The sequence below is a fragment of the Theropithecus gelada genome, chromosome 11, assembly GCF_003255815.1.
Source record: "Theropithecus gelada isolate Dixy chromosome 11, Tgel_1.0, whole genome shotgun sequence".
NCBI lineage: Eukaryota > Metazoa > Chordata > Mammalia > Primates > Cercopithecidae > Theropithecus > Theropithecus gelada.
Genome location: NC_037679.1, coordinates 59,217,807 through 59,240,483, shown reverse-complemented (window position 1 = coordinate 59,240,483; position 22,677 = coordinate 59,217,807).

Here is a 22,677-nt window from a genome sequence, read left to right as displayed (position 1 = left end):
ACTACAGGCGCCTGCCACCGCGCCTGGCTAATTTTTTATATTTTTAATAGAAACGGGGTTTCACCGTGTTTGCCAGGATGGTCTCGATCTCCTGACCTCGTGATCCACCCGCCTCGGCCTCCCAAAGTGCGGGGATTACAGGCGTGAGCCACCGTGCCCGGCCGGGTATTTCTTTATAGCAATGCAAGAATGGCCTAATGCAACTGTGAAGATGAAAGTAAACAAAAGAGAATTTCTACATCTTCCTATTCTGTGTTGGACGTGAGGATGTGTCCGCTCAGCTCTCCCTTCAATAAAAGGCTAGTTGTCCATTTGCAAGGAGTGTGCTTAGCGGCTAGCTTCCAGCAATTAATCCCTTCAGGGTTCCCTTCTGCTTTCAAACTGATGCCATAGGCTTCTCTCGTGGTCTTCAGCCAACAACTGAGCGAGGCAATGTGCAAGGGTCTGTTCATTTCCATCCAAGGTGGGACTCCTCTAACAGGCAATCTCGACTTTGGAGCTGGGCTGGCAGAGACTGTTAGGACAGCATCATAGAAGTCTACATTGTTTTCTGATGGCTCCAGCTGACTCATGCCTTTTCCATTTACAGGACTCACTCCCCAATAAACATTTTAGGCTCACCCCTCTGTCTTAGTGTTTGCCTTCTGGGAAACCTAACCTGCAACACCTCCTAAATCGATTGGTCTGACAGTATGGGAGCCTATATACACTGCCTTGCATGGGCAAGTTGTGTAGGCTACATCTCACACCAGATATTCCACTTGTGATGCCTCTAAACCATTCAATAATATTTCTCCTATTGTTTCCTCTCTTCTACATCATCAATTTTTCTCTTTCTGTGGAATCATTTTTCCTAGCATACAACGTATTATAACATTTGTCATCCTAACAAAAAAAAATTTCCTTGAACTTACATTCCCCTTCAGCTTCAGCAACATTTTCCTACTCCTCTCTATGCAAGAACTCTTGAAAGTACTGTTTGTCTCTCTTTTATCCTTTCTCATTATATCTTAAACTAACTCCAATTAGGCTGTTGTCAATTAGGGACAAAATATGCTCTTGTCCAATCCCCACTTTGCTTCAGTTCTCAGTTCCCATCTTACCTGACTACTCAGCACCATTCGATGTAGTCAATCATTTCCTCCTTTTCAAACATTTACTTCATTTAGCTTTCAGGATCTACTTTATCCCACGTCTCTTTCCCCTTACCTCACTGGCTGTACTTCCTCCTCCTCTCTCTCTCTCTTTTTTTTTTTTTTTTTTTTCAGACAGAGTACTGCTCTGTCGCCCAGGCTGAGGTGTAGTGGTACAATCTTAGCTTACTGCAACCTCTACCTCTAGGGTTCAAGCGATTCTTTTGCCTCAGCCTCCCGAGCAGTTGATACTGCAGGCGCTGGCACCATGCCTGGCTAATGTTTGTATTTTTAGTAGAGACGGGGTTTCGCCATGTTGGCCAGGCTGGTCTCAAACTCCTGACCTCAGATGATCTGCCTGCCTCGGCCTCCCAAAGTGCTGCTTCCTCATTTTCTGTTAATGAATAAATTCCTGGTTGTTCCAGGACTCAGTCCTTGGACTTACCTCCTCTGTCCATATTGTCTTCCATGGTGATCTCTTCCGATGTGATGGATTTAAATACCACAGATGCATTGACTATTCCCAAATTTCCAGGCCTGACTTCTTCCCTGGACTCTAAATTCATATATTTAACCTCCACTTCGGTATTTTCTAGTTTATACTTTGTGTCACCAGTACTGCCATATACAGAGAAGGAGCTATCAATTTTGACAACTTGAGATGAGTCCATTTCATCTAGATTTTCTTTTTTTTTTTTCTTTTTCTTTTTTTAAATATATTTTGAGACAGAGTCTTGCTCTGTCCAGGCTAGAGTGCAGTGGCATTATCTTGGTTCACTGTAACCTCTGCCTCCCAGGTTCAAGTGATCCTCCTGCCTCAGCCTCCCAAGTAACTGGGATTACAGGTGCCCGCCACCATGGCCAGCTAATTTTTGTATTTTCAGTAGGCATGGGGATTTCACTATGTGGGTCAGGCTGGTTTTGAACTCCCGACCTCAAGTGATCTGCCCACCTTCCCCTCCCAAAGTACTGGGATTTCAGGTGTGAGCCACCATACTTAGCCAAGATTTTCTTTTATTTTTCTTGTTTCCTTTTTTTTGAGACAGGGTCTCTCACTCTGCCACCCACGCTGGAGTGCAGTGGCGCGATCTCCCGTGTTCAACCAATTCTCCTACCTCAGCCTCCCTAGTAGCTGGGACTACAGGCACGCACCACCACGCTTGGCTAATGTTTTTGTTTTGGTTTTGTATTTTTAGTAGTGATGGGATTTAACATGTTGACCAGGGTGGTCTGGAACTCCTGGGCTCTAGTGATCTGCCTGCCTCAACCTTCCAAAGTGCAGGGATTACAGGCATAAGCCACCACACCCAAGATCTTCTGTTTTTAAGTGTAGAATTATGCATGATATTTAAAACATAATTTTGTGTAGTTTTCTCTGTTTTTGATTTCATTTTCTTTCTTTGTTATAGAATTTGCCAGAGACAGGTTTGAGGTTGTTTTTTTTTTTTTTTTTTTNAGGTTTTTTTTTTTTTTTTTTTTTTCTAAAAGATATTTACTGGATCCTTACAATAATTCAGCATTTTGTTAGCCATTTTCAGGTATATAATTTAAGTAATTTAGTTTGATGAAGAAACAATTTTATCTTCTACTGATGACTTGAAAAGATGTTGATAAACTATATGCTTCATCTGTTCTATAATTTTGCCAGCTTTCAATATCATGCTTATTAGCATTTAGTTTCTGGAATTCATTTTTTATGTTTTGAAAATGGAAACATCTGTGCATCTTCAGTCTTCTGGCAACTCTTGTGTTCTCTATTTCTCAAAATTACTGATTATAGTTCTATGGCATATTAGTTCGTTTTCTGTTGCTTATAACAGAATACATGAAACTGGGTAATTTATAAAGAAAAAGAATATAGTTCTTATGGTTATGGAGGCTAAGTTCAAGGTCAAGGGGATGCATCTGGTGAGAGCCTTCTTGTTGGTGGGGACTCTGCAGAGTCCTGAGATGGTGCAGGGAATCACATGGTGAGGGGCTGTGTGTGCAAGCTCAGGTCTCTCTTCTTGTTCGTATAAAGCCACCAGTTTCTCTCCCATGGTAACCCATTAATCCATTAATCCATGAATGGAATAATCCATTCATTAGGGTAGAGCCCTCATGATCCAATCACCTGTTATAGGACCCACTTCTCAATACTATCAGGTGGGGATTCCATGTGAGTTTTGGAGGGGACTTTCAAACCATGCATATAGTTACATCATAGTATTATGTTTTATACCCAAGAATGTAATTCACTGGTGGCTGAAAGACCTGAAGCAGTTTAAAGAAACTAGGTGTGTTCTTGCTATGCTTTCATTGTCTCATAATAATGTTTATATACCTCTTAAATTTGCAAATTATTCTTCTTGATGAATATAGTCAATGCAGCAGTTATTAGCAGTGATTTATTTCTTTAAACAATAGGACTTTCTTTTCTAGTTTTTTCTAGATTCAGTAAAATATCCAAAATGATTTAATTACCATTTTGTTTTAAACTGTGTGGTAAGAATACATTTTAAAGAACCAGTAATTGTCCTTGTTTGCCTATTATCATATTTAAATTTTGATAAATTGTAAGCTTCAGTGGACAGCATTGAACATATATATTTTTCTCTAAATATTACCCTCTTCCAAAGGATTAAAAATGAAAGGATTCATAAAGATAGACATATAGATGAATGGAACAGAATTGAGACTCCAGAAATAAATTCTTCGCACTTACGTGGTCAATTGATTTTTGGTAAAGGGGCCAGATAAATTAAATGGGAAAAGAATAGTCTTTTCCAGAAATAGTGTTGGAATAACTGGATATCCATATGGAAAGGAAATAAACTTTGAATCTTTCTTCACATTATACACCAAAATTAATTCAAAATGGATCATTGTCCTAAATGTAAGGGTAAAAACGTGTGTATTCCAGAAAATGCATAGGAGAAAAACCTTTGTGACTTTGGGATAAGTCACAAAAAACATAAGCCATACATGAAATAATTAATAAATGAACTTCAGAAAAATTAAAATCATTTGCTTGTTTAAATCACTGAGAAAATGAAAAGGCAAGCTCCAGCCTGGGAGAAAATATGGGCAAAATATTTATCTGACAAAGCACTTGTATCCAGATCTAATTAAGAACTTCTATAACTCAGCAATAATATAAAGAGCTCAATTTTTAAAAACAGGCAAAAGATTTGTATAGGCACTTAACAAAAAGACGCTCAACCTCATTGGTCATTAGGGGAATGCAAATTAAAACCACAATGAGATACTACTACACATCTTCTAGACTACCTTAAGAGGACTGAAATGCCAAGTGTCGGTGAAGCTGTGGTATAACTGGAACTCTCATACATAGCTGGTAGAAATGCAAAGTGATGTACTGGTAAACAGTTTGCCAGCGTCTTAAACACAAAAACATATATCTACCACGTGACCCAGCAATTACACACTCTCACATGCTTACTTCAGAGAAATGAAAATAAAATGTCCACCCAAAGCATTGTACACAAATGTTCTTAGCAGCATTATTTATAATAACCAAACAATAGAAACAACTCAAATAGCCATCAACTGATGAATGTATAAACAAAATGTGGCATGTAATGTTCAGTAGAATACAGGTCAGCAAATAAAGCAGAAACTACTGATATTCAGAACAATGTGAATGAATATCAAAAACATCACGATAAGTAAAATAAATCAGACACAAAAGACATATAAAATATGAATTTGAATTCTGGAAAAGGCAAAAGTATAACAACAGAGGAGGTAAGTGCTTGCCTTGCAGCTGGGAGTGGGAGATGACTGGAAAGGGGCATAAGGGAATTTTGGGGGGTGATTAAAGTGTTCTAAAACTCGATTCTGGTGGTAGTTGCAGAACTGTGTACATTTACTAAAACTCATACAATTTATACTTAAAATGAGTAAATTTTAGGGTATATAAATTATGCTTTGATAATGGTTTTAAGGGTGTACACATTAAACCCCAAGGTGGTTTCTCTTAAAGCAAAAATGATTGCTATTCAGCAAGTAAATTGTCCCTAATGAGCATCAGTTTAAAATGCCTAACAATCCATTTTCTAGGAAACATGATTGTCTTTGTTCAGTATAGTTATAATATTTCAAAATACATAATCATATTGTGAATGATAGCTATCCTGATGTGAGTAATAGACCAGGAATTGTGGGATTATGAATTTAACACAACAGTAAAGTTTCCAGTAAAACTCCATTCATTTTAATTGTCTCTTAACCTCACGCCTGTAAGAAATTCAGGAACATGTGAGTAATCAAAAAATATACAGCTGATTTTGAGAGCACATTGTCTATACAACAAAAGTATAACCATAACCTTCAGGTAAGTGCTGGACAAGTCACTCTGAATAATATGGTACATTATTTGCCAAAATGAACAGTTTATACAGGAGATAAAAATGTTTCAATAAAATAAATCTGTAGGAGGTATTATTTTCATCATCATTGCCACCACTATCATTATCATCATCATCATCATCCACTATTACAAAAAAGATAAATTTTTATGTCTGATTCTGGGCCAAAACTTGTAATCATGTGACTTTAGGAGCAGTTTAAAAGAATAGCACTTCTGGCTGGGTGTGGTGGCTCATGCCTGTAATCCCAGCACTTTGAGAGGCTGAGGTGGGTCAATCACTTGAGGTCAGGAGTTCGAGACCAGCCTGGCCAACATGGTGAAACCCTGTCTCCACCAAAAAATACAAAAATTAGTCAGCTGTGGTAGTGAATGCCTGTAGTTCCAGCCACTTGGGAGCCTGAGGTGGGAGCATCGTTTGAACCCAGAAGGCAGAGGTTGCAGTGAGCTGAGAATGCACCACTGCATTTGAGAGTGAGACTCTGTCTCAAAAAACAAACAAACAAACAAACAAACAAAAAACACACACACGCAATAAAATAAAAAGAAAAAAGAAAGACATTTCTGTTGACAAGGAAATGAGCACATTGCTAACAATAATGTATTTCACAAATGGTTTTCTGGAATAATAGTCTATTGCAGTAGCAGCCATTTAAGAAGAAATGTAACAGTCATTTAAGATTTAAAATGATTGTCAGAGCTGTATATAAAAATGCCTTTTCCCCTTTTAACTAAATATAACATAGATTAATTTGTAGTTAAAACTGCCTTTGTTTTGTTTGTTTGTTTGTTTTTCACTGCAGCCTTGACCTTCCAGGCTCAGGCGATCCTCCTGATTCCTCCTGAGTAGCTGGGACCACAGATGCACACCGCCACACCCAGCTAATTTTTAAACATTATTTGTAGAGATGAGGCCTCCCTATGTTGCTCAGGTGGTCTTGAATTCCTGGGCTCAAGCAATCCTCCTGCCTGGGCCTCCCAAACTGCTGGGATTACAGGTTTGAACTACTGCACCTGCTCCAAACCTGGCCTTTGAATTACCATTTATTCTACAAAGACTGTTTTGAAAGAAGTCAACTTTGCATCTTAGATCAAAATATAAAGTAAGCTTAAAGAAATACTGAAAATGCAATAAATCTCTTTGTTCCTATATCACGACTCCTCTGCTAGGTTTTTATCCCAAAACAGTGCTGTGAACTGAATTGTGTCTCCTTCAAAATCCATATGTTGAAGCCCTAACCCCCAAAGTAATGTATTTTAAAATGGGGCCTATATGGAAGTAATGAAGGTGAGATGAGGTCATAAGGGTCGGGCCCTAATTCAATAGGATTAGTGTCCTTATAAGAAGAGACACCAGACAGCTTGCTGTCTTGCTCTCTTTCCCCACATGCATCCAGGAAAGGCAATGCGAGGACATAGCAAGAAGGCAGCCGTCTGCAAGCCAGGAATAGAGACCTCACCAGAAACTCAATTTGCTGGCACCTGAATCTTGGACTTCCAGCCTCCGGAACAGTGAGATAATACGTTTCTGTTGTTTAAACCACACAGTTTATGGTATTTTGTTATTGCAGTCTGAGCTAATACAATTAGTGAATATAGCTTAATTTACTAAACTATAAATTTAATCCTTCAGAATATTGCCCTGGTTATATTTTGGTTTAATTAGTATTAGTTTTCTTCCTGTAAACTACTACCTAGTTCAAAACTATGCTAGTTAATAGTTCAACTTTTCTGGTCTCAATGAGAGTATGCAGTGAAAGCAGGCGATTCTTACCACTAATATTTACTCTAAAACCATTAATGTCTACTCTAAATTAGTACCTATGAGTTTAATTGATAGCACAGCGGTATTCCAAAAACATTATCTGAAGAATAAATAATTTCCATAACATAAATCCTAGTTTTGAAATAATCTTAAGGGATTAATATGAATCTTAGGGCATAAATTCAGGTATGAAAAACACATAACTATTTTTTGTCTTTTTATCACTCAGCTTAATTTCAATTTTGAGATTTTTTTTCTTCTGCCAGGAAGGTAGAAATCTATCCCACTCCATTAAGAACTTTACAACCCTCTCTACACTTCACAGACATGCACCTTGCTCTCCATTTGTGGCTACGTTCCGGGAGATTTACACAGAAGGACCATCTGAACCCTGATATTTCCTGTTCCCAGCGGCATCTGTGAAATATGTGTCACCCCTTCTGGTCCTTAAGCCTTGATTGTCTGTGTGTGGTGATGTTCCCATTTGAATGCCCCTTCTTTGTGCAGTGCTCATGAAAAAGAGAGTCATTCTGTTGCATTCACTTCACTTGATAGGTGAGGAGGGGCAGGTAATATTATGAGTAGGCTAAGACTCTCTTTGCCTAGCCTTACACAAATGATAACAATGATTTCTTCTGAATGGTCTTGCTTTTTAAAATACGGATCCTGCCTCATCAATTTAATGCTCAACATCAGCATTTAAAAAAATAGTATAGAATAGAAATATCAGAGTGCTTTGCCTATAGAAAGAGCAAATATTGTTTTCTGGCTTCCTGAAATTTTGTTTGTTATATACACGGAGACACATACACAGGGACTGGGGGTCTAGTAGATTGCAATGTAAAATGTACTTCTTAACTGTGGGTCATAGTCACAAAAGTTAGAAAGCTATTACTCTATATGTTGTAGATTGCCAGCTCCCAAAAAAGGGCCACCCAGATAAGTGTTGATCAAGCAAAACTGAATTTATTGAATGATGAACTTTCTGTAAAGTTGGAGAAAGGTTGCAGTGAACTTGTCCCTCAGGCTGGAGTGCTGTGACGTGATTATAGCTCACTCCACCTCAAACTTCTGGGCTTAAGCGATTCTCCTGAGCTGCTGGAATTATAGACTATTATTTAACTCATTATTAATGAGGGAGCAAGGCAGATGTCGAATGGCTCAAAGGAGAATTTAAAGAATGGACACAACATATCAGAAATACTGAAATGAATGTGTAAGTGGAGGCAAAATGGGCTTTTTCTATAATGAAGAAGGAAAGTCAATTGAACCTTCATACATACACATTTGCACACATTTTGGATTTCTGAGTCAAGCAATCAAACTTAAAAAGTTTGACTCTAGGCCAGGAGTGGTGGCTCACACCTGTAATCCCAGCACTTTGGGAGGCCGAGGTGGGCAGATGATCACTTGAGGCCGGGAGTTTGAGACCAGCCTGACCAACATGGCAAAACTCCATCTCTACTAAAAATTAAAAAAAAACCCAAAAAACAAAAAAATTAGCCAGGCTTGGTGCTGTACACCTGTAATCCCAGCTACTGAGGAGGCTAAGGCACAAGAATTTCTTGAATCCAGGAGGCAGAGGTTGTAGTGAGCCAAGATTGCACCACTGTACTCCAGCCCCTGGGTAACAGAGCAAGCCACTGTCTCAACACAAAAACAAAAACAAAGTTTGACTCTAGTTGAGAATAAAACCTTGAATACACCAACTCTGTTACTGGAACGTTTGAAATACTCAGAATTCCCAAAAAGAAAATTTGTATGAGCCTAGTGAACAGTATGATCACATAGATATTTCTCCTTGATTACTGCTGGATCTCAAAAGCAGCAAAAGAAGTAACTCAAGTTTTTGGAATTACTTTATTACAAGATTGTTGTTGTGCATTCCTTTGGAAAGTACAAATTTCTTGTTCAGTTTAGTTTACCTTCAACACTAAATTTCCTATGATTCAAGAGTAGAGATATGAAAAACATTAGAAACAATGGATGCTTCGAAAATTACATATTTGTTTAGATTTTTTTTTTTTGAGACAGAGACTCACTTTGTCACCTAGGCTGGAGTGCAGTGGAGTGATCTCAGCTCACTGCAACCTCTGCCTCCTGGGTTCAAGCATTTCTTATGCCTCAGCCCCCTGAGTAGCTGGGACTACAAGTGCGTGCCAGTATACCTTGCTAATTTTTGTATTTTTAATAGAGATGGGTTTTGAATGGGTGGTTGCAAACTGCTGGTCTCAAGTGATCCACTCACTTTAGCCTCCCAAAGTGCTAACATTACAGGTATGAGCCACCACGCCCGGCCTTTTTTAGGTTTAACTAGCATTTATTAAATATCAACTACAAGGCTGGGTGTGGTGGCTCACGCCTGTAATCCCAGCACTTTGGGAGGCCAAGGCAGGCTGATCATGAGGTCAGGAGTTCGAGGAGACCAGCCTGCAAACATAGTGAAACCCTGTCTCTACTAAAAATACAAAAAAAAAAAAAAAAAAAAAAAAAAAAATTAGCCGGGTGTGGTGGTGGGTGCCTGTAATCCCAACTGCTTGGTAGGCTGAGGCAGCAGAATTGCCTGAACCCTTGAGGCAGAGGTTGCATTGAGCAGAGTTCGCGCTGTTGCACTACAGCCCCGGCGATAGCGCGAGACTCTGTCTCAAAAACAACAACAACAAGAAGCATCAACTAAAGTCAAGTGCCTTCATTTCTTCAGTATCATTTAAACTGATCCTTAAATGAAACTGCTTTTGCAACAATTATTAAAAGTAAGAGAAATCTGACCTAACTATATTGCTTCTAACCTCACAGGCTAACTGCCTTTATTAACTTTAAAACAAAGATAGTAACAGTCCCTTCCTGAAACTAGCCCCCTCCTTGCATGTAGTCCAAAACTACCTCTATAAGACTAATGAAAGGCCACAAAGTGAGGATTATGGGACGGGCCTGAATTCTGCTAAGATGTAGGTTTAGTTAAACGATAACTAGCCATTGTTCCCTAGCTTGCTTTTCTATAATCACTTACTACTCAACAAATTTGTAACTTCCCCAATTGCTGCTATAGATAACAACACTATTTTCAAAACCGAAAAATGGTTTTTAAGATATTTTTCAGACTTTTGCATTCTGGCAACCAAGTAACTCCACCCGACCTGTGACTTATACCAAGGAATGAACTCAACCAGTCCTGTTACCTGCACCCAGAAACTGACCCAAAGACTGTTTTAAACACTCATAATTTCATTCCTAACCAATCAGCAGACCTGTTGTCTAGCCCCCTGCCTGCCAAATGATTCTTAAAAATCCCAGCCTTTGAGCTTTCAGGGAAGTGGATTTGATAAAGGTCTTTTGCTTGGCTGGCCCTGCAATTATTAAACTCTTTCTTTGCTGTAAAACCTACTGTTCTCAGTGCATTGGCTTTTCTAGGCAGCAGACAAGAAGAACCCATTGTACTGTTACAAAACTATCAATCCATCCTTGTGTTATGGGCTAAATTGTATCCCTCCACAATTCATGTGGTGAAGTCTCATCACCCGATACTTCAGAATGTAACTGTATTTGCAGAGAGGGTATTTAAAGAGGTAATTCAGTTAAAATGAGGTCATTGAGGTGGGTCCTAATCCAATCCGACTGGTGTCCTTATAAAAAGAGGAAATTAAGACAAAGACACACATAGAGGGACAATTATCTCTAAGCTAAGGAGAGCGGCCTCAGAAGAAACTAACCCTGCTAGCCCCTTGATCTTAGACTTCTAGCCTCCAAAACTGTGAGGAAATAAATTTCTATTGTTTAAGACACCTGGCATGTGGTACTTTGTTATGGCAGTCCTATCAAGCAATACACCTGCAGAAGTGTGTATTACATTCCTCCCTTGGGCACTTACCTACAGCTCTTCAAGTTTTAAGTTCCCCAGGACTGAAACCCAGATTTTCTGAGATTTAAATCTAGGTCCTTTCTGGGGGTGGGGGCGGGGGCGGGGAGACAGGATCTTGCTCTGTCACCTAGTCTAGAATGCGGTGGTGAGGCCATAGCTCATTTTAACCTCAAACTCCTGGAACCAACTGACCCTCCCACCTCTACCTCCCAAGTATCTAGGACTATAGACATGTGCCACAAGCCTGGCTGATTTTTTAAAATTTATTTTTTGTAGAGATGGGGCCTCTCTATATTGTCCAGGCTGGTTTTGAACTCCTGGCATCAAGTGATCCTCCTGTTTTGGCCTCTCAAAGTACTGGAATTATAGGCATGAGCCACCATGCCTGGCCCAAACCCAGGTTTTATGACCACAATTCTAGTGTTTTTTCTATTATAAAATCATAGTTTGCAATATAATGACAGGAGTGCCATGGATAGCATTTAGGTACCAGTGTAGAAGAAGACACATACATTTAGTCAGATGTTAGCTACAGAACCCTTAAAAATCTCATAATTCCTCCCCTTCTGTTCTTGGCTGCGAATCAAGTCCAGCTTGGTCCCCATATTGGCAGGCTTGGGCCTCAGCTGGGTAACAGGAAGAATCCAGCCCATGAATATGGTAGGTGGGAGGACTTTGGATTGTGTCAAACAAGTAATTAGTTGCACATGTTTCTTTGTTAGTATAAAAAATTAAAAAAGCATATGTATGTTGGATAATTATAGTTAGAATTAACTATTCATTTTTTCATATTTAGCTTTGCTTTGTTTTCAGGCAAATTGTTTTATGAACATATTCCCATTCCTATTCATTGATCCATAAAGTATCTGTAGACATTTTAAAAGTATGAACCACAGTCTACTTACTTTGGGTTTCTTCAAATGAAGAATGAAAAAATTCTTTGAAGTGGGCAAACATCAGTTAAAATAGAAATCAGACACCTGATACAAGTGAAAAGGCAACTTTATTTCTTAAAAAAAGCATTTTATAATACTTTATATAACTTTAAAATTAAGAATATTCTGTAACAGTAATAAACTTAAATTCAAAACAAGGTAGAAGCAGAGATTAAGAAGGAGATGGTAAATGGGGGATTTGGATCTGAGAGGATAATTCTCAATTGCCCTCTGAAGAGAAAGTGGAGTGTTTCCCAGTCTGCACAGAACACTCTTTCTCTACCTCCTACCTTCCTTTGCCACTTATCTCTTAGTTCCCTGTTTAAATATCTCTTCTGGAGACAGGACTTCCATGTATCCCAGACTTGTTCAATGTCCCTGTCATTCTTCCCCATAGTTCTTATGGCATCTTTGTAATGTCACATTTGTTCTTCTTTGTTCCTTGTCTCTTTTCCTGAAGGCGATGTGAGCTCCACGACAGCTGTGATACTTGCCTTGTTCACTGCTGAATCACCAGCTCTAGTAAACTTCTTGGTACAGAGTAGGCACTTAATAAATGTCAAACGAATAAACAAATTTAAAAATATGTACCTCCTTTGTAGGCATAAGGCCAAGTAGCTTGCCTTTTTCCTTTTTTTTTTTCCCCAAAGCCAAGGCCTTACTCTGTTGCCCAAGCTGTAGTGCTGTAGTGTGATTACAGTTCATTGCAGCCTCACACTTCTGGCCTCAAGTGATCCTCTCACTTCAGCCTCCCAAAGCAATAGGATTATATGGAATTTGTTTCTTAAAGTACTTGTTGAAAGAGAAACTAAGCCTTTTTCTGATTCTTGGCATTTATACCACTTTTGATTGATGGTCCATGAGAGCAGAGACTGTTTTTACTCTTCATTCTATGATCTGGAGCCTTATGTGGCATACAGCAAGTTCAATGATACATATACACAAATACCTCTTATAACAAAGACACATCAAATTAAATATGTAAAATAAAGAGTAAAGATCAGGATGTAAACAGATTACAGATACACCAAACCTTAATTTCAGTATTTCCTGGGAGTTAAAGTGAAGAGAAAAATAGTCAATTAGTAAGATATTATCATCATAAAATAAAAAGTTATTAGGAGAGTTTTGCTACCTTCGAGGTACCTCCTAATACATTTTCTTTATAAATGTGGGGTTAATGTAGAATTCATTAAATGAGTAGTAGACAAAGTTTCCAGGAACATTCCTACATCCCATATGATAACATGTTGAATGGCCACTGATGAAAGCAAAGGACTTGGCATTACAATGCAAATTCAGTGAAAGCTATTCTGCAAGGGGCAGAATGGGTCAAATATGTGACCTATTTGTTGCCCAAGGTTAGAATCCATAAAGTAAAGTTTCTAAAGTACACGGGGGGCAGATGCTTTTTAAAAATGCATATGGTCGGGCTTGGTGGCTCATGCCTGTAATCCCAGCACTTTAAGAGGCCGAGGCGGGCGGATCAGCTGAGATCAGGGGTTTGAGACTAACCTGGCCAACATGGTGAAACCCCATCTCTACTAAAAATACAAAAATTAGCCGAGTGTGGTGATGCATGCCTATAATCCTAGCTACTCGGGAGGCCGAGACAGGAGAATCGCTTGAACATGGGAGGCAGAGGTTGCAGTGAGCCAAGATCGTACCACTGCACTCCAACCTGGGTGACAGAGTAAGACACTGTCTAAAAAAGCATATGCCTCAAGAGCTTGTGGGGATTAAATGAAATGATCCATGTGAAATATCTGGAACAAACAAAGCTTTCAGATAAGCTGTGGCTGTTATTCCCTGTGGACTGATCACATAAAGAGGGTTTGTTGTTGTTGTTGTTATTGCTTTTATTATTATTATTATTATACTTTAAGTTCTAGGGTACATGTGCACAACGTGCAGGTTTGTTATATAGGTATACATGTGCCATGTTGATTTGCTCCACCCATTAACTCATCATTTACATTAGATATTTCTCCTAATGCTATCCCTCCCCTACACCCCAACCCCACCAACAGGCCCTGGTGTGTGGTGTTCCCTGCCCTGTGTCCATGTGTTCTCATTGTTCAACTCCTGCCTGTGAGTGAGAACATGAGGTGTTTGGTTTTCTGTCCTTGTGATAGCTTGCTCAGAATGATGGTTTCCAGCTTCATCCATGTCCCTGCAAAGGACATGAACTCATTCTTTTTAATGGCTGCATAGTATTCCATGATGTATATGTGCCATATTTTCTTAATCCAGTCTATCATTGATGGACATTTGGGTTGGTTCCAAGTCTTTGCTATTGTGAATAGTGCCACAATAAACATACAAGTGTATGTGTCTTTATAGTACCATGATTTATAATCCTTTGCATATATATTCAGTAATGGGATCACTGGGTCAAACGGTATTTCTAGTTCTAGATCCTTGAGGAATCGTCACGCTGTCTTCCACAATGGTTGAACTAGTTTACAGTCCCACCAACAGTGTAAAAGCATTCCTATTTCTCCACATCCTCTCTAGCATCTGTTGTTTCCTGAATATTTATTGATCGCCATTCTAACTGGTGTGAGATGGCATCTCATTGTGGTTTTGATTTGCATTTTGCTGATGACCAGTGATGATGAGCATTTTTTCATGTGGCTGTTGGCTGCATAGATGTCTTCTTTTGAGAAGTGTCTGTTCATATCCTTTGCCCACTTTTCGATGGGGTTGTTTGTTTTTTTTCTTGTAAATTTGTTTAAGTTCTTTGCAGATTCTGGAGATTAGCCCTTTGTCAGATGAGTAGATTGCAAAGACTTTCTCCCATTCTGTAGGTTGCCTGTTCACTCTGATGGTAGTTTCTTTTGCTGTGTAGAAGCTCTTTAGTTTAATTAGATCCCATTTGTCTATTTTGGTTTCTATTGCCATTGCTTTTGGTGTTTTAGTCATGAAGTCTTTGCCCATGCCTATGTCCTTAATGGTATTGCCTAGGTTTTCTTCTACGGTTTTTATGCTGTTAGGCCTTACGTTTAAGTCTTTAATCCTTCTTGAGTTAATTTTTGTATACGGTGTAAGGAAGGGATCCAGTTTCAACTTTCTACATATGGTTATCCAGTTTTCCCAGCACCATTTATTAAATAGGGAATCCTTTCCCCATTTCTTGTTTTTGTCGGGTTTGTCAAAGATCAATGGTTGTAGATGTGTGGTGTTATTTCTGAGGCTTCTGTTCTGTTCCATTGGTCTATATAACTGTTTTGGTACCAGTACCATGCTGTTTTGGTTACTGTAGCCTTGTAGTATAGTTTGAAGTCAGATAGCGTGAGGCCTCCAGCTTTGTTCTTTTTGCTTAGGATTGTCTTGGCAATGTGGACTCTTTTTTGGTTCCATATGAACTTTAAAGTAGTTTTTTCCAATTCTGTGAAGAAGGTCAGTGGTAGCTTGATGGGGATAGCATTTAATCTATAAATTGCCTTGGGCAGTATGGCCACTTTTGTGATATTAATTCTTCCTATCCATGAGCATGGAATGTTCTTCCATTTGTTTGTGTTCTCTTTTATTTTGTTGAGCACTGGTTTGTAGTTCTCTTTGAAGGGTCCTTCACATCCCTTGTAAGCTGTATTTCTAGATATTTTACTCTCTTTGTAGCAATTGTGAATGGGAGTTCACTCATGATTTGGCTCTCTGTTTGTCTATTATTGGTGTATAGGAATGCCTGTGATTTTTGCACATTGATTTTGTATCCTGAGACTTTGCTGAAGTTGCTTATCAGCTTAAGGAGATTTTGGGCTGATATAATGGGGTTTTCTAAATATACAATCATGTCATCTGCAAACAGGGACAATTTGACTTCCTCTTTTCCTAATTGAATATCCTTTATTTCTTTCTCTTGCCTGATTGCCCTAGCCAGAACTTCCAACACTATGTTAAATAGGAGTGGTGAGAGAGAGCATCCTTGTCTTGTGCTGGTTTTCAAAAGGAATGCTTCCAGTTTTTGCCCATTCAGCATGATATTGGCTGTGGGTTTGTCATAAATAGCTCTTGCTATTTTGAGATACATTCCATCAATACCTAGTTTATTGAGAGTTTTTAGCATGAAGGGCTGTTGAATATTGTTGAAGGCCTTTTCTGCATCTATTGAGATAATCATGTGGTTTTTGTCATTGGTTATGTTTATGTGTATGAGGATCATCCTGATACCAAAGCCTGGTAGAGACACAATTAAAAAAAAAAAGAGAATCTTAGGCCAATATCCCTCATGAATTTTGATGCAAAAATCCTCAATAAAATACTGGCAAACCAAATCCAGCAGCACATCAAAAGGTTATCCACCACAATCAAGTCAGCTTCATCCCTGGGATGCAAGGCTGGTTCAACATATGCAAATCAATAAATGTTATTGTTGTTATTGTCGTTGTTGTTTTACCAAAACTCTCCACATCATTGTACCTTAGTTTCCCAACTGTATCTAAGGAACAAAAACCCAAATTAGGAACAACTCTACAATCTACTTTTTCCGCTTCTTCATTTGGGTACTGGTAAAAGAATGGCTGATAGTACAAGTTTGTATTTTCTAAAACTATTTGGGATCTTAACATCCTTTGACCATTAACTTGCTTGCTCATGATTTACCTCTTCACTGAATATCAAAAGTCCTTTCCCCAAGCTCTCTATCTAACCCTTACCTTTTTCTGTTCAAACAGAAAATTTGCCTATATGTCATGGAGAAAATTTAATCCATGTTAAATGGAAGTAAATACTGTGGCTATTCGTTTGCCTTTGTTACATAATACAATACTCCAAAACTTAGTGACTCAAAACAACAGTCATTCATTAGCTTGTGAGTTGGTGGATCATCATTGAGCTAGGATCAGCTGGGTAGATCTGCTGATCTTACCTGGGTTCATTTAAGCAGCTATAGTCAGTTGGTGGCTCAACTGGGCCTAGATAGTCTGGCACAGACTCATTCATCGGATGGTTGACTGGCTGTTGGCTGGGGTGCTCTGGTTCTCTCCCATATGGTTTCTCCAACAGACTAGTTCAAGTATCAGGCTTCACAGCAATGAGAGTAGGCAAGTTCTGAAATGCCAGTACTTTAAAAAAATCTGTTTTATCAGTTTTCTAATACCCCATTTGTTGAAGAAAACCATATGGCCAAGCCTAGTTTCAAAGTGTAGAGAAATGGGAGATGTGGCAAATTCACACAAAGGTGTGTGCCTATAGGGGTGGGAAGAATTCATCATCATATTGCAATCTTCCACACTCTTGCAACTGAAAAAATAAACTGCTTGCATGTATATTAATATAAATAGGATATATACACAAATTTATATCACATACAAAAGTGTTTTCTAAAATTCAGTGAAGAGCTGGCACAAAATTAAGAAATATGGAAAGTTTTAAAATGGAATGAAATGTGGAACATAGGCGTGCCAAAGCAAGCCTTCACTCTGCAAATCCTGGATACCTTGAAATTTCACTGCCTGTTCTGTTCGGTAGATAAAGCTTGCTACTTATTTACGATGCAAGATGTAATTGAAAACACCTGCATAATACTTGGACCCCAATGTGTTATATCCATAGTTAATTGTGAATTTAAAAAATGAAACAAAACAAACAAACTCTGCATTGCAGAAAGGCCAATAAGAAAATTCATCTTTGCCCTGGTTCCCGTTTGGAGAAATGCATTTTTTTTTTTTTAGATGAAATTTCACTCTTGTTGCCTAGGCTTGGAGTGCAATGGTGTGATCTCAGCTCATTGCAACTTCCACCTCCCAGTTTCAAGTGATTCTCCTGCCTCAGCCTCTGGAGTAACTGGGTTTACAGGCATGCGCCACCATGCCTGGCTAATTTTTGTATTTTTAGTAGAGATGGAGTTTCACTATGTTGGTCAGGCTGGTCTCGAACTCCTGACCTCATGTGATCCACCCACCTCAGTCTCCCAACGTGCTAGGATTACAGGCATGAGCCACTGCACCCAGCTGGGGAATGCTGTTTTGAAACCAAAATCTGGGAGTTAGATGTGTGCCAATAAAAACGTAGAGGAAGTGAATAACATCTAGAGATATACAACTTCTTCAAACTGAAGTTATGACATGTAAAGGAGTTAGAAGTCATTGCTTCCATCCTTAAACACAAAAAGCTGAAGAAACTGAAAAATCAGTGATTATTCTTAGACCTACCAGAGAATTGAGGTTGCAGGCCAAGCTGCCACTTCTTAATCTAGAAAGACAGGTAAATACAGAGAAACAGAGCCAAGATCAATTCACTTGGAGCAGAAGTTGCTGGAGCCATAAACTGGTAGGAACACTAAGTGGTAATTTTGATAAATTGCTGGAGGCTGAGTGTGAGAATGAGAAACTCTTAGGGGCGGCTGTCTTAAAAGTCTACTATACTTTTGTGGATTTTAACTCTAGAAACCTCACACCAAGTTTTCATGGTTAAAAGATGAGAAAAAATTCATATCTCTGGTGGTGGGGGAGGGAAAAGTAACTATTTTGAAATAAGTCCAGAACATTCTCTATAATAAAAGCTTACTTTTTGAGAGAAAAGAATTTACCAGAGCATTTCCCACTTGGGGGGAAAGCCATTTTCTAAACTCCAGATACTTTGAGCTTTTCTGTCTCACATAAGAGAAGAGGAAGAAGCTAAGAAACACTTGTGAAGGTCATAGCCCACTAAAAGACTAATTACAATACTATGGAATGATCACCTTCCCCTACTACTTACAATATACCAACAGGGCTGCAGTATAATATCAGTGGGTTATAACTGAGAGAGCTTTAATGCACCTACTATGTGTAAGACCTTAAAGATCTTAGGGAAACCCTAAATAATGGAAAAAAAAAATGATGACACACAGGAATAGGAGGCCTGTGGCACCTATAGCTCCAGTAAACATTAAACACAGCACAATTCCTCGTCAGATTAGCATGAAACCTCACCTCAGCCTATATACCTCAGTTTCTACTCCCTAACAATGATGTATGACCCTTGGCAATGACAACAACAACAAAATATAAGGCAAGGTAATAGGCAAGAAGAAATAGTATGAAGAGGTTAAACAGTCTAACCATATTCGGATATGACACAGATTTTAGAATGATCAGAAAAGGAATTAAAAATAATTGCACTTAATATATAAAGGGCTCTAATACAAGAAGCAGACAGCTTGCAAAAACAGATGGGTAGTGGTAGCAAAGAGATACAAAGTCTAGGAAAGATTTGTAAAAAAGAAAGATGCTAGAAATCAAAAACACTGCAACAGAAATGAAGAATGCCTTTAATGGGCTTATCAGTAGTCTCAACACAGCTGAGAAAAGAATCAGTGAACTTGAAATACCACAATAGAAATTTCCCAAACAAAAATGCAGAAAGAAAAAAAAGATAATAAAAAAGAATAGAACATCCAAGATCGGTGGGACAAGTTTTAAATGTGTAACGTGCATGAATTTGGATCACCAAAATGATAATAGAGAACAGGGAGTGATGTCAGCAAGATGAAGGACTAAGAAGCTCCAAGCCCTTGTTCCCTTATGGAAACAATAAATAAACAACTAGAAACTCGATAAAATAACTCTATGGGTAACCTGGAAATCTGGCAAAGATCTGCAGCAACCAAGTGAATGCCTAATCAAGAAAAAGTCACATTTAAAAAGATAGAAAATGTCATGGCTTTTCACTTGCCTTTGCCTTACCCTATTCCTGGCTTGACATGGCCCAGGAAACAGTGATAAGAACCACTGTTAGGGGGAAACAGTGCAGTTAGGGAGAAACAGTGGTATGAACCCCGGTTCTCTTCTGTGAACCTAAGATAGTAGAGTAGATCTTATTAGCTATGTTCTAATCTGTCTTGGGGCTGCCTAATGGGTTTCTGTACTACCTAACTCAGAGATCAGATGGCAGAAAGTGGCACAGCTTAGATCCCAGGTTAGGGAAGCCACATGAAGCAGCAGGAATGGCTCATGGAAACCACAAGGGGTTACAGAGCTGCAAATGCCTAGGGCAAGAGATTACTGATTTTGATGGGTGCTCACGAGTTGATGGGTGCAGCACACCAACATGGCACAAGTATACATATGTAACAAACCTGCACGTTAGGCACATGTACCCTAGAACTTAAAGTAGAATAATAATAATTAAAAAAAAACAAAAACAAGAAAAAAAAAGAAATAGAATACAAAGAAAGAAAGAAAAAAGAAAGAAAGGAAAGGAAAGGAAGGAAAAGAAAGAAAGGAAACAGAAGGAAAGAGAAGGAAAGAGAAAGGAAAGGAAAAGAAAAGAAAAAAAAGAGCGGGAGAGGGGCGCGGGGAGGGAGGGAAGGGAAGGGAAGAGAAGGAAAGAGAAGAAAGAAAAAGAAAAAAAAGAAATACAATAGAATGGCTAAGGCCTAATGGAGAAGCAGGGATAAGACTCTTAGGGAAATTAAGACATTTAAAAGCAGACACTTATGCTAGGGAATCAGGAAAAAGCACACGTGTACACACACACAGACACACACACACACACACAGAAGCAGCATGCCAAGAAAAAGCCCGAGAAGTCCTTAAATGAGGGCTTCCCTGTACTGAGCCGGTTTGTAAAGACTAGGAGAGGTGACTCTTCTTTTCTTTCTTTCTTTCTTTCTTTCTTTCTTTCTTTCTTTCTTTCTTTCTTTCTTTCTTTCTTTCTTTCTTTCTTTCTTTCTTTCTTTCTTTCTTTTCTTTCTTTCTTTCTTTCTTTTTCTTTCTTTCCTTCCTTCTTTTTTCTTTTGTTTTCTTTCTTTCTTTTCTTTCCTTCCTTTTTTCTTTCTTTTCTTTCTTTTTTTTTGGAGCTGGAGTCTCCCTCTTTTGCCCAGGCTGGAGTACAGTGGTGCGATCTCAGCTCACCACAACCTCTGCCTCCCAGGTTTAAGTGATTCTCCTGCCTCAGCCTCCCGAGTAGCTGGGATTACAGATGCCTGCTACCATACCTGGCTAATTTTTGTATTTTTTAGTAGAGATGGGGTTTCACCATGTTGGCCAGACTGTACTTGAACTCCTGACCCCAAGTGATCCACCCGTCTCAGCCTCCCAAAATGCTGGGATTACAGGCATGAGCCACTGCACCTGGCCAACTCTTTTTTTCAAATGCTCAGTTTTTGACAAAAGATCATAAGGCATACAATTAAATAAGAAAACATGGTCTAGTCAAAGAAAGAAATTAATCCCTAGAAACTGTCCCCAAAGAAACATAAATATTAAATTTACTAAACAAAGACTTTGAAACAACTGTCTTAAATATACACAAAAACTCTGATAAATAACTAAAGGAAATCAGAAAAATGATACATGATCAAAATGCAAATATCAACAAAGGGATAAATTATATGAAAAGCAAACAAATTCTGGTGCTGAAAAATAATATAGCTGAATTGAAAAACTCACTTGAGGGGTTCAACAGTAGACTTGAACAGGCACAAGAAAGTATCAGCTAACTGGAAGACAGTTTGTTTGAAATTACCAACTCTGAGGAGCAAAAAGAAAAAAGAATGAAGAAATGTGAATAGAGCCTAAGGAACATATGGGACATGATCAAGCAAACCAAAATACACATTATGGTAGCACAAGAAGGGGAAGAGAGAGAGAGAAAGGAAGTAGATTATTTGAAGAAAGAATAGCTGACCTCATCCATCAATACATATAAAGAAGATACACACCACGTTTGAAGGTCTGAAGTCGTAGGTCGTCAAGGCTGGGAGCTGGGAAAAAAAGCTCGACATGGGTGGGAGACAATAAGACAAATTGGAAGTCATAAGGATAAACTGGAACCTGCTGCTCTATTTCTCCCTGCTCTAACCTTGACATCATGGTGACCTGCAGAAGGGGCTGCTTCCTTAAGTCATGGAACTGCACATGATTCTGGTGCAACAGAGAAGCACAAGGAGGAGATATTACCAGAGAAGGAGGCTCTGCAGGCTTGGCTGCTGCCCCATACCCAGGTAAGCCACCAGATTAGTAACAATGTGCACAAGCTGCAACAGTATCTGACACCTTCAATGCTTGCAGATGGTCATGGCTGCAGCTTCATTTCTGCCTTCTAAATCTTGTGCAAATGTTTCTTGTGGCCAATCTTAACTTGGGATCATATAAGCAAGGGAACTCTGGGAAACAATGTTCCAGCTTAGATAACTTTTTAATTTAAAAACTTTTAATTGAAAATGAGCATTTTTTATTACCAGAAAAGTTTATAAATCAATGAAAAAATTTGAGGTGATTATAGCAATACCAATTCAACCATATTATGTACAGTATTCCTTTTATTAAAAAAAAAATCCCAGAACACAGTCCTCATACAAATCTTCTCCCTTTGTGTTAGAGCTATTCAGATGTAATTAGCAAGAGGTTTAGCATTTAATGTTAAAAACCTAATAAATTATTATTTTATTACCAATTATATTTAGTATCTCTTAATGAGGATAAATATATGTTATTTAAGTTCTTAACAACATTCCCTAACATTATTTAATTTATTTACTTAATTCTGCTACTATATTCCCATGGTTTTCTGAAGCTCTGATTTTTTCCTTCAGTGTAAGCAACAGAATGACAATCTACATGACCATGATTTGATTTTTCAATAAAAAGTCCACTGGTGAAAACAGACTTTACATATCCCAGCCACCA